Consider the following 12220-nt stretch of genomic DNA (forward strand, 5'->3'; position numbering starts at 1 on the left):
TTAGGTACATGTAATTTTATATATAGTACCATGAATTCACATCAAGCCAATAAGTTATAGTTCTCCCCATACAGTTGGTTTTTGGTCAGGAACTAAATATGTCTCATCAACGATTTTAGTTGTGCGACATATATTGAAACTCATCCACCACACCGCACAAAGATGGGACTTCTAAAAAGTTTGAGAATATGTTGGGTATAAATAATCGCCTATGATTAAATACTTAAAGCCATTAGTGAGAAATCCGTTTATGGCTCATTGGTTTTTCACTTTAGTGAATGAATGTTCCCAACATTAGGGGGAGATAACAAGCAGATGGAAAGTGAAAAGTGAAATGAATTATCATGTCTGACCAGTTCACTGACCTAAATAGAGTGACTAAGTAAGTCACATAATCAACTGCTTACGCTCCAGTTATATTTGTGTCCCTAGAGGACAACCACATTTTTGTAATGAGTTTATTGCACGCCCAAAGCGTGGTAGACTAGTTGATTCCAATAATAAAATTCCTCGAAAATTGGAGCAAGTAATTAAGATGGTCAAGTCGAGGTTATAGTAATAAGATCTTCTAAAGATACAATTGACATGATGGTTCAAGAAGAACCTCAGGTACCTGAAAATAAAAAGATCTCACTAAGTTGTATCATGTCTAAGATATGTATGGAATCGAAATAAAAATCGACGTCGTTATACTTTTATATATATTGTAGCGCTTAAAAAGATTAAATGATGAGGATCAAGATTTAAGATCTGCCTATGAATACATATTAAGAAATGATTGGCCAAAATAGAAAGACGCAAATAAGGCAGAGTTTAGTTCTCTAATGAAATGGAAAGTTTCTGGACCAACAGTTCATACAACTGAAGTTGTAAAATATGTTGGATACAAAAGTGTCTTTTACGTAAATCATGTGAAAATCAAATTAAGTGATATAAGTCAAAATTGGTGGCACAAGAATTTTCACAAAAACCTATGATTGATTATGAGAAAACGTATTCTCCAGTGGATGCATTGACTTTCCAATATCTTATTAGTCTGGTAATATATAAAAGAGAATTGACATGCGTCTTAGGAAAGTTATGTATCACTTGATACTAAGTCATATAAAATAAGTTCTCGAGAATATTATGATTATTATATAAATTCAGATCTGAATACATATACATGTTGTATATGTTATTGAATTGAATATAATTGGAACTCCCCATGAGTATTCTAAAGCATTTGAGTGCTTAAGAGGTTAATTGAAACACCTTATGGATGTAATTATAGTGCACCAATACTCCAATAAACATACATAGAAAATGTGTACTTGGTTATTATGGAAACTCAATGTACACAGTGTACATACATGGTACAATATGGATTTTGGAGATAAAAGCAAGTGTTTATGGCATTTTTTCATATGATATAGATATCAATGTGTTAAATGCGAAAATTTATGTAGCAAAACTTCTAAAGAGTGAATGCACATGCATATTTGGATAAGATGGAAAGAATTCCCTCATGGATTGATAATGCTAGAAGCATTAATGATGTCAAAACCTCAAAAACGTACTATATCGAGTTCATAGAATATGTATGGACTAAAATAGTTAGATCGAGTGTTATACAACTCGAGATATTTGCCTAAAGAGGGATATAAGTTTGATTAAATTAGCCATGTTTTATCGACCTTCTACTTTTAAAAGTTTACTATAATCGCAGTTTACAGTGATGATGTCTAGGCATCATCGAGAGAAATTGTCGAACTTTTAGAGGGAGAATTTTTGAATGACCTTGGCACGGTCTAACTATTACTCGTACTGCAGTTCGAGTATATATGTAATTATATTTTACCAATCCACCAAGTGCAACTAGAAGATGATGTTTGGATATTTTAGTATGGGCATAGTTGAACCTTAATGTATGTTAAAGGTTGTTAAGTCATTTGTTATAAGAAATGCCTATTATCATCTCTTATCAAAGTAGATATTCTCATTCTAGAAGTACCATCGTTGAATGCATAAGTGCGTTAATATGTTTTGCTAGCTATGTATGGTTATAATATCTTTCACTTGAGCTTATTGTCATAACATTTGTCAAGTGAAGAGACATTGGAATGAGTTCAAAGAAACATTTCAGGTATAAATGATATTTGATTATATTTTACTAACCCACCAAGTGCAACTAGAAGATGATGTTTGGATATTTTAGTATGGGCATAGTTGAACCTTAATGTATGTTAAAGGTTGTTAAGTCATTTGTTATAAGAAATGCCTATTATCATCTCTTATCAAAGTAGATATTCTCATTCTAGAAGTACCATCGTTGAATGCATAAGTGCGTTAATATGTTTTGCTAGCTATGTATGGTTATAATATCTTTCACTTGAGCTTATTGTCATAACATTTGTCAAGTGAAGAGACATTGGAATGAGTTCAAAGAAACATTTCAGGTATAAATGATATTTGATTATATTTTACTAACCCATCAAAACAAGTTTGGTTAGTCTTGTAGATGCAGGAATGTAACGAAACACAGTCGTGGATATGATAATTTTTGGAAGGAGGCACCTAAAGTCTCGTTAGAAGATTATACAACATATCTTAACATAAAGGTTTGCACATTAAGGGATCAAACGACAAATCATTCACTACAAAAGCTTTATTCGACTTTCAAGGAAGATGTACACACGTCACTTAAAGAATACATGTTAAAATGAGGGGGAGACTTATTCAAGTTGCACTCTTTTTCCCTTGACTAAGTTTTATCCCACTAGGTTTTCTTAGTAAGGTTTTTAATGAGGCAACATACCTGATCCAGAAGTATTAGGGGGAGACAATACGCGCTGCACTCTTTTTCCCTTAGCTGAGGTTTTGTCCCACTGGGTTTTCCTAGCAAGGTTTTTAACGAGGCAGCATCACCAAGCGTATTAAAGAATGGTATATCATCATGTGGATAGTTTTGTCAAGTGGATAGTCAAGGGGGAGTATTATGAATTAATATTTATTTATTGTGTGACTATCCATTTATGTTTATCATTATATCATGACTCTTCATGTACTTAACTCTTATCTCTTTAAGTACTTAACTCTCATCTTGTAAGCCTATAAATAGCGGCATATGTGATCCATATTTTACATCAATAAGAATAAGTTTCTTACATTCTCTATTTCCTCTTTGTCTCCATAATCTCTATAATCCTAATTCATATGTTTATACTTTATACATTGTTGCTATTAGGTCGTTGTTTCACAACAAGTACTCTTTATTGTCTGATGTTTTAGCAAAATCAGTGTTATCAAATTAATGTTATTTAATTTGAATTCGTAACTTCTTGAATTGGTGTACTGATGTTTTAGCAAAATTGATTTTGGCTGGAAATACAATAAAAAATACATTGGTTATTTTGCAGCGTTTTCTTAATATCATATATTATTTATTTTGTTTTTAGCTTATGACAAAACCGCTGCTAAAGTTATTATTTTTTATTTCAATTTATTTTTGAATTAAACGCTTCTAAAATAACCTTGACAACGCTGCAAAAGACATCCTATTTTTTGAGGCGCTAACTTTTGAAGCGCTCCATAAACGCTTCCAAAAATAATTTCCACAGCTTCTAAAAACAACTTTTGTACTAGTGAATTTATGTCTTTTTTTAAGGAGATGGGCGCCCCATTATGAAGTGTTGGCCATGCGTTCTTCGTGATACACCACCACCAACATGTCTTATAAGGCATTGACATTGCCACGCGTTGCCATGATCACACGTGAAAAATTGAAGATGCTTCACATGTTCGATGATGGAGATGAGTGTGTGGTGAATGATGAGCATTTCCATTAAAATCCATCACTAGTGATGGAATAAAGTCCGATGACGTGGCGGAACTTAATTGGATGTTGTGAGTGATGGAACTCCATCACTAGAGCTCCCCTACCCCTTACACGTTGAGAACTGAGAAGATTTTGTTTTAAGTTTGTAGCGTTTTGAGTTTTATGTTTGATAAATTAAAAAGAAATTTTATATTATTTATTCTTGTAGCGTTTTGAATTTTATGTTTGATAAACTAAAAAAACAATTTGTATTATTTATTCACATTTTAATTAAATTTTCATTCCAATCATCAGGGCAAATTACATAAGGATAGCAAGTAGACGAGCAACAAATTGCGCCGCCATCCTTTTCTGAATAGAAAACCCTAATCTAAAATAATTATTTATTCTAAACAAAAAATAATTATACAAGTACTTTCAAAACGAAAGCACGATCGATTTGTATTTGCTTGAGAAAATTATATTCTATTTTAGCGGGTAACATTGATTTGTCTAATGTTGATTCCACCGTTCAAATCAAAGAAATACTTTTCTTGTATATCATAGTAAGTTAGGGTGGACGGGCATCCTCGGGTACCCCTGCCCAGGTAATGGTTGTAGATTGGTAATATCGTCGCCACCCTTGCAGGTAGGTTTGACGGGTACCCTTCACAGGTTTGAGTCACCAAAGAAAGAATTTTTGCTTGTGTGTGTTTGTTAGTGGAAAACGACACAAGTCTTCGGGTAGCAGTCAAAACATCATCGCCAGTGGACGTGGTTCGACGAGTTCAATTCAACATACATCAATGATTGGGTGCGGGTACAGATGGGTTGCACCCTGTCCACCTATAAAAACAAACTCGTATATAACACAGGTTTAATAAATAAAATATTAAATTATTAGTATTGAGGATTTAATGTATATTTGGTTTTATTATAATAATTTATTTTAATTTAAAAATTATATATGAATCTATCTATACTTTCTATAAAAGGAGAAATCACAATCACATAAGAAAAGCTGATGTGTCAGCATGAGAGACTGTCCAACAAGGCTTTTCTTATGTCATTATTACATCATAAAGCCTAATTTGAAATCACTTTAAAATACAAACCACTGCCCTACATTAAAATTTCAAAGGTCTGGCCCACTTTAAAATCCAAACCATTGCCATCAAAACCACTGCCCATATTCAATAATACATAAGTTTTGACTCTATTTTCAAAATTCAAACCCCTCTTCTTTCTCTCAAAGGTCTGGCCCACTTTAAAATCCAACCCACTGCCATCAAAATATTCAGGGTATGTTTGGCAAAAGTAGCTGGTGGCTGGTAGCTGAAAGCTGGAAGCTGGTAGCTGGTGGTTGGAAGCTGGTAGCTGTAGCTGGTAGCTAGTAGCTGTAGCTTTTTAGATATATTTGGTGTTTGGTAGAGTAGCTGGAGCTTTTAATAAAATGTATAGAATGACCAAAATGGACATAACTAAAAATTTAGAAAGTTTGTGCATTAAAAATTTCCTTATTTTTAGTGGTTAAAATAGTCATTTTTCCCTAAAAGCTTGTAGCTCCTTCTAAACGCTACTAGTAGTAGCGTTCAACCAAAAGCTTCAAGCTTCTAACCTAAAAGCTTAAAGCTTCTTCAACCAAACAAGGCTTTTTATTGAGTATGAGCTTTTTCTTAAAAGTTTAAAGCTAGAAGCTTCTAAAAGCTTCTAAAAGCTTCATGCCAAACATACCCTCAATAATACATTACATAAGTTTTGGCTCAATTTTCAAAATTCAAACCCCCCATTCTCTCTCTCAAATATAGTTCTGACTCCATTTTCAAAATTTAAACTATAATTTCAATCCTGTCTCTCTCTCTCTCTCTCTCAAATTCAGAGTGCCCTCATCTTACCGCCGGAGATACTCGCCGTCCCCGGTCAGTCGCCGCCGTCGAAGAGTTCGGAGCCGTTCAGCCCTTCAGGTATGTTTTAGTTTAAGTTTTTTGTTTTAATCTGAAAATAATATATTTCATTCACAAGGGCAAATCAGTTGGTTGGATGATTCTAATGGAGTAGGTTGTATATGTCTATGAATCTGTGATTGAAAAAGTTGAAGTTAACATATTGGATCTACGTTCATATCGTTATTTTAAATTAATATTAAATGTAAAAAGGAAAATGTTGATTAGTTCATGATAGTTTGCACATATTTAATTTTTGGGCTTCTCTGTTTTTTTCTTAAACTATTATTCTGTTCCATTTAAAGTGAGGATTTGTTGCTATTTTTTGTTTAAACTTTTATTTACTTCGTTTTAGTTTGGGGATTATTTGGATTTTCTAATCTTAAAAGAAAACATTACAAGATTTCAACGACCTATTCTGTATATGAATTATTATTTTATTTTTTTTGTTAATCAAGTGGTGTCTAGTTAGTTGGTCACATATGTTGGTTGAAATCTTTGAGTTGTATATACAGTTTACTAATAACTTATGTTATGTTAAGTGATTAATATTGGTTTAAGTTGATGGATTGATAAGATCATGAATTTATGATTGTATGGTAAATTGGTAAGGTGATTGGTGTATTGATTTGTTTTGGTATTGGATTGAGAAAAAAAGATAAATACAAGGAACTATGTTTATTTATGTTGTCTAACTGATATGATATGTTTGAGTATTAGAAAGAAACAGATAGGGTTGGGTTATGGTTACAATACAGGATATTTTAAGTTTAAGACCCTGGTGGTTAATTTTGATTTATTGTTGCATAGATTAGAGAATGTGGGGATTTATGATATGTTTGAGTATTAGAAAGAAACAGAAGGGCTGATCGACAATATGAAGAAGGGCCCATCTTGCGTGCAGCACCGAATAAATTGAAGTTGCCATCTTTTTCTGAGTATGAAGTCAGATTCAAGTATGTAATGTTTTATAATCCGTTTCCTAATGATAGTAGTCGCCTATTCGACATATTAAGATTTTGAAACTTGGCATCTATCATAAAATTAAAAAAATGCAATAATATATAGCTCTTACACTTTTTTAAGCTTCTTGTGTGCAGGAATCTTGTCCTTTAGAAAAGAACGTTTTGCTATTGGATTCAGAGGGCAAGAGGGCAACGATAAATTTGAAACAAAATCAAAGCTTCTCTCATCAATTAACGGTTTAAACTTCTCTTTTTCAGTTCGTGCTCACTTTTGAATTCTGCATGTTTGAGACTTTGTTGCAAAAGGCATTTTGGTAATAACTTAGTCACTCATCGCTGAAAGGACTGCCGTGACTTTTTTGTTCATTTCTCATTTCCATTTATCATCTTATTCTTTGATTTATGTAGAGCTCAACATTATATGCTGCTAGCTCTCAGTCACACTCATTGGTGAAAGGAAAAGGTCTGTCCACAAGTGTTTTGTAAACAAAAATGATATTATTAGTTGTAGAAGTTGAGTATTAGTTGATCAAATGCACGATAAATATAACTTTTGTAGCTTATTTCATGGTTCTCGATCACATTTGATGTCGATTTTCATTTTGCTGACAATCGCTCAGTAAAACTTTGCAACTCTAGATGAGAAAACCGGAGTGGTCACCGGCAGAAAGGCTGATTGACAATATGAAGAAGGGCCCATCTTGTGTGCAGCACCGAATAAAATGAAGCTGCCATCTTTTTCTGAGTATGAAGTCAGATTCAGGTATGTAATGTGTTATAATCCGTTTCCTAATGATAGTAGTCGCCTATTCGACATATTAAGATTTTGAAACTTGGCATCTTTCATAAAAATTAAAAAAAAACAATAATATATAACTCTTACACTTTTTTTTGGATTTTTTTCATATAACTTAAGCAACTGAACACAAATGTGGAGTGTTTTCAAATAACCTAACCGAAGTGGAAATATATTTGGATACTAAACCTAAACTGTGGATGGTTCTGACAAGACCAAAACTTGGAAGCTTCCTGAAATAGTTGATTCAACCCACCTAAATGACAATTAATTTTATATTGTTTGTTTTCGAAAGATAGAGCAAATGGATTCCAGATTCAATCTCACTCAGATGTATTAATGTTTGAAGCTTCTTGTGTGCAGGAATCTTGTCCTTTAGAAAAGAACGTTTTGCTATTGGATTCAGAGGGCAAGAGGGCAACGATAAATTTGAAACAAAATCGAAGCTTCTCTCATCAAGTAATGGTTTAAACTTCTCTTTTTCAGTTCGTGCTCACTTTTGAATTCTGCATGTTTGAGACTTTGTTGCAAAAGGTATTTTGGTAATAACTTAGTCACTCATCGCTGAAAGGCCTGCCGTGACTTTTTTGTTCGTTTGTCATTTCCATTTATCGTCTTATCCTTTGATTTATGTAGAGCTTAACGTTATATGCTGCTAGATCTCAGTCACTCATTGGTGAAAGGCCTGCCAGCGATCAGGATTAGAGACCACCAGGACTATATCAATGGAGTCTAGATTCGATTTAGGGGTTTTAATGGGGAATTATTTGTTTTCTTTTTTCCATTTGTTAGTTTTATTGCTGATTAGACTAGATTTTTTTACCAACAAATATTACTGCCTATAAAAAAATGAATTGCAAACCATTTTTTCAGCACCAAAAATACAATACTAAACTGTTTTTTTAGAAAAAAGAAGAAAATGAAAGCGTTAAGGATGTGATTCCAGTTGAAGATGTATGCACCTTTCTTCCAAATCATGCTGCATGTTCAGTTCCATGTTTCGTTTAATTTATTTATGGAGTCATATTGCTATTCTCTTCAAACAGGTGAAAGTTTCAACAAGGGAACTTGAGAAAGAAGAAAAATGATAAACTACAAATGGTTAAGCATCAAGGTGATGGTGGTTATAACGATGGAGACGTCGATGATCCCGATATGCCAAAGTAAGTGCATTTCTTCAATATGATTTTGTATTTTTTTTCATAACTAATGCTCATCAATTTAAAACCACTGTTGTCGATACATCTGTTGATACATATGTTGATACAGTGGTTGATACATCTGTTGACTTTGGTCAACGGATGGATGAAAACAGATGTTCGAAACCACTATTGGGTTAAAACAGTGGTTTGACTTTGGTCAACAAACTTTTGAACCACTAAGAATCATATTTTACAAACAGTGGTTTGACTTTGGTCAAACAGACATTTTTTGCAAACAGTGGTTTAAGATAGGAGGATAAATTACATTTTTCGTCCTTTATGTTTGTATTGAATTGCAATGGATAACCTTTAAGTTCAATAATTACAGTCACAATCCTTTATTTGTAAAACTTATTACACTCTACGTCCTTTGCTCTTAACTTGGTTAAAATTTTCAGTTAAATATAGTATGTGCCTTGCACATGAGGGCAGATTGGTAATTCTACTCATTTAGTTATCTAAAATAAATTTAAATAATAAAACAAATCAGATTTAAAAAAATATATATATAAAAAAAACATAAACCTCCTTCCCCCTTCCTCTCTCCAACCATCCAAAGTTCCAAACCCTGCACTCCATCTACCACCACTTTCACTATAATCAGATCTGAGTTTCTAAAGTCCACATGAAAGCTCACCAAATAACGCAATAAACATCTGTTCTTGGAATTTTTCTTTTTCTATATCATCATTATATTTTAGTTAAATTACACTTATTACTTTCATGTAGATTTAAAATTAAATGAGAAAACAACTCTTCTTCAAATCGTCTGCTAAACAAATTCAGCATTTGAAATACTAGTAATCACCCCTCAAAATCAATAATTTCATGAATCTTCAAATCGCCCACAACTAATTCATCCAATCTCACAATCTTGCTGCTAATTTCTGAATCAATCCCTTCAACTTTCAACCCATTTATGGGTTTTGAATTCTGTAAATCATAAACCCTTTTACACTTTGAACAATGTGGGCTAAATCTGAGATTAAAGTGTTGCTTAGATTTAAAACTCATCTTCAGATCTAACAGGACAAAAACGGCGCCACCGTCAACAACGAAACTGTTATCAGCAACGACACTACTTATATGCGATTAAAAAACCGTCATCAACAACAGCACTTCAGATCTATCGGTGGCTGGAAAGCTTTTTCGAAGCTTTGAGCCTCATCCTACCCATTTTCTCATCTATTCAAACCCGGGTGGAGGTGGTGGGGTTTGGTGGACGGATTTGGTGGCGGTGGTTACTGGATGCGGTAGTGCTGGTGGCTGGGATATGGTGGTGATAGCTGGTTTTAGTGGTTGTGCAGGTTGGTTGAAGATAGTGAGAAAGAGGGAGAGAGAAATACCTAAAAGAAAGAGTTAGGGTTTGATGTGTATTTATATATAATTTTAATTTTTTTAACAAATAAGTAAAATTACTATTCTACCCTTATGTGCAAAGCACATTATCAAATTTAACTTAAAATTTTAACCACGTTAGTGTTAAAGGACCTATGGTGTAATAAGTTTTACAAATAAAGAATTGTGACTGTAATTATTAAACTTAAAGGTCATCTATTGCAATTCAATACAAACATAAAGGACGAAAAGTGTAATTTACCCAAGATAGTAAGAAGTTAGAAGAGAAAATGGGAATGACTCCAGTAAATGCACTTTTGGACCCCATGTTCACCTGGTTCATTGACTAAGAAAAGTAAAAAAAACCGCCATGCCAAAACTTTATATATTCGATTTTTGTCAATTCAAGATGTTCATAATTTGTTTTTGGTTAACATTTTTAAAAGTGGTGTATAACAGTTTAGTTCATGATGAGGCTTTGATTTGAAAAAGTCATTTCCTCAAACAAGTTGATGAGCCAAAGGTGATCATAGACTCATAGTTCCTCTCTTTTCTATTGCAGATGATTTGTGAAGAACATGGATTTATATCGAAATAGTGAATGTAATCCGCGGTTTCGGTTTGAGTATTTTGAAAAGCATCATGGAATACCGAGAGGAAAAGATAAGGGCGCGTTTTAGAGTTGAAGCCGAGGCAAAAAGGCATGTAACGAGGCATGAGTTATACCCAACAATGAAGGATCTTGCATCAAGAGATGTTTCAAGGTTTACGATCACGGAATATAGAACAATGTTTGCTCGATTGTTATTTAAAAGGTGTTCCCTTTTATTTGTTATTTAAAAGACGTTCTGTTTTTTTATAATCTATTTTTAATTAAACCTTAAAAATGTATAGTCATTCGTCGTTTTATACAATATGGTATGCATGGTTTTCTAAGAAACGACCCTTGTTTGCACATATATTTATGAATCTGCTCCTCCTAATGACAAAGACTCAACATCTGCTACTCCAAAGGTCTGACAAAGCTAAAGTCTGCCAAAAGAGAACATCTGCTTGAAGATAAAGTCTGCTGATCCAAAGGTCTGCCAAAGTGAAACTCTGCTGATGAAGACAAAATCTGAAGAAGCAAAGGTCTGCTATGGCTCAACAGATGTTAAAGACCAACAGATGATATTCAACAGATGCTTGCTCAACAGAGGTTAACAATGTAACAGTGCTTAGGCTAATAGCAGATGTTAGGAGTTTATTAGGCTGTTTGATCGTAGTTAATGTTTGTTGAAAGTCAAGTTGTATTTCATGTATTGATTTTTTCAAAGTAAAGATTTTAAGTTTGTTAGTATATTCATTTGATGTTTTACAGCTTCTATATCGAAGTTTAATAAGCACATTTCCAACAGATATGAACATTCGGGAAAGTAGTTCCCTTAAAAAAAATATATATAGTGATTCGTTGTTTAATGTATTCGGCATGGTTTTCGAAAAACGACCTGTGTTTGCACACGGGTCTTACTACTAGTCTACTATAATAAAAGAAACCAAGTTTTGGACATGTGTCATTCATAGAAGTTATCATCAAATCTATACTTATCTTATATTAACTAAATAAATAAATAATAAATTTATATTAAATCTTATCATACTTTAATAAAATATTATCCTCAAATCTAAATTGTTAATTTGATATATTTTTAAAACAAATATGTCTCTTTCCTATTTATCTTATATTAAATATATAAATAATAAATTAATATTAACAGTTATCCTAATTTATTAAAAATATAACTTTTTTTATTAATTGGTATACAAAATTATATTTATTAAACTCGTGTAAAACGTAGGGTTTTTAAAAATATAACTTTTTTTATTATTTACTATACAAAGTTACATTTATATAACACGTGTAATACATGAAGTTTTTAAAGATATAACTTTTTATCATTTGCTATGTAAAATTAGATTTATTCAACATGTGTAATACACGAGGTTTTTAGGGATACAATTTTTTATTATTTGGTAGGTTTTTTAACCCCACTATACACGGGTTTTTTTAAAGATACGACGTTTTTAGTATTTAATATACAAAATTACATTTATTTAAGATGTGTAATGCACATGGTTTTTAAAGATATAACTCTTTTTTAGATCTATTCAACACGTGTAACATACGGGGTTTTTAAGGA

The 12220-nt window shown here is 32.6% G+C and overlaps 1 long non-coding RNA gene across 12 annotated transcripts; it reads left to right on the forward strand.

The window, feature by feature from the left end:
* The first annotated feature begins 5567 nt into the window (after positions 1–5567).
* LOC110883810 lies at positions 5568–11350 on the forward strand. Of its 12 annotated transcripts, XR_002560676.2 has the most exons (9): positions 5571–5760; positions 6550–6695; positions 6840–7018; positions 7113–7167; positions 7325–7467; positions 7864–7959; positions 8547–8663; positions 10603–10855; positions 11032–11350. It is a non-coding gene; the product is annotated as an uncharacterized LOC110883810 (long non-coding RNA). The 12 variants fall into 12 exon arrangements; XR_002560675.2 differs by lacking the exon at positions 11032–11350 and having other exon boundaries at positions 5568–5760; positions 7864–8454; positions 10603–10980; XR_004878839.1 differs by lacking the exon at positions 11032–11350 and having other exon boundaries at positions 5570–5760; positions 7850–7959; positions 10603–10980.
* The last annotated feature ends 870 nt before the right edge of the window (positions 11351–12220 follow it).

The sequence above is a fragment of the Helianthus annuus genome, chromosome 14 (genome assembly GCF_002127325.2).
Source record: "Helianthus annuus cultivar XRQ/B chromosome 14, HanXRQr2.0-SUNRISE, whole genome shotgun sequence".
Taxonomy (NCBI): Eukaryota; Viridiplantae; Streptophyta; class Magnoliopsida; order Asterales; family Asteraceae; genus Helianthus; species Helianthus annuus.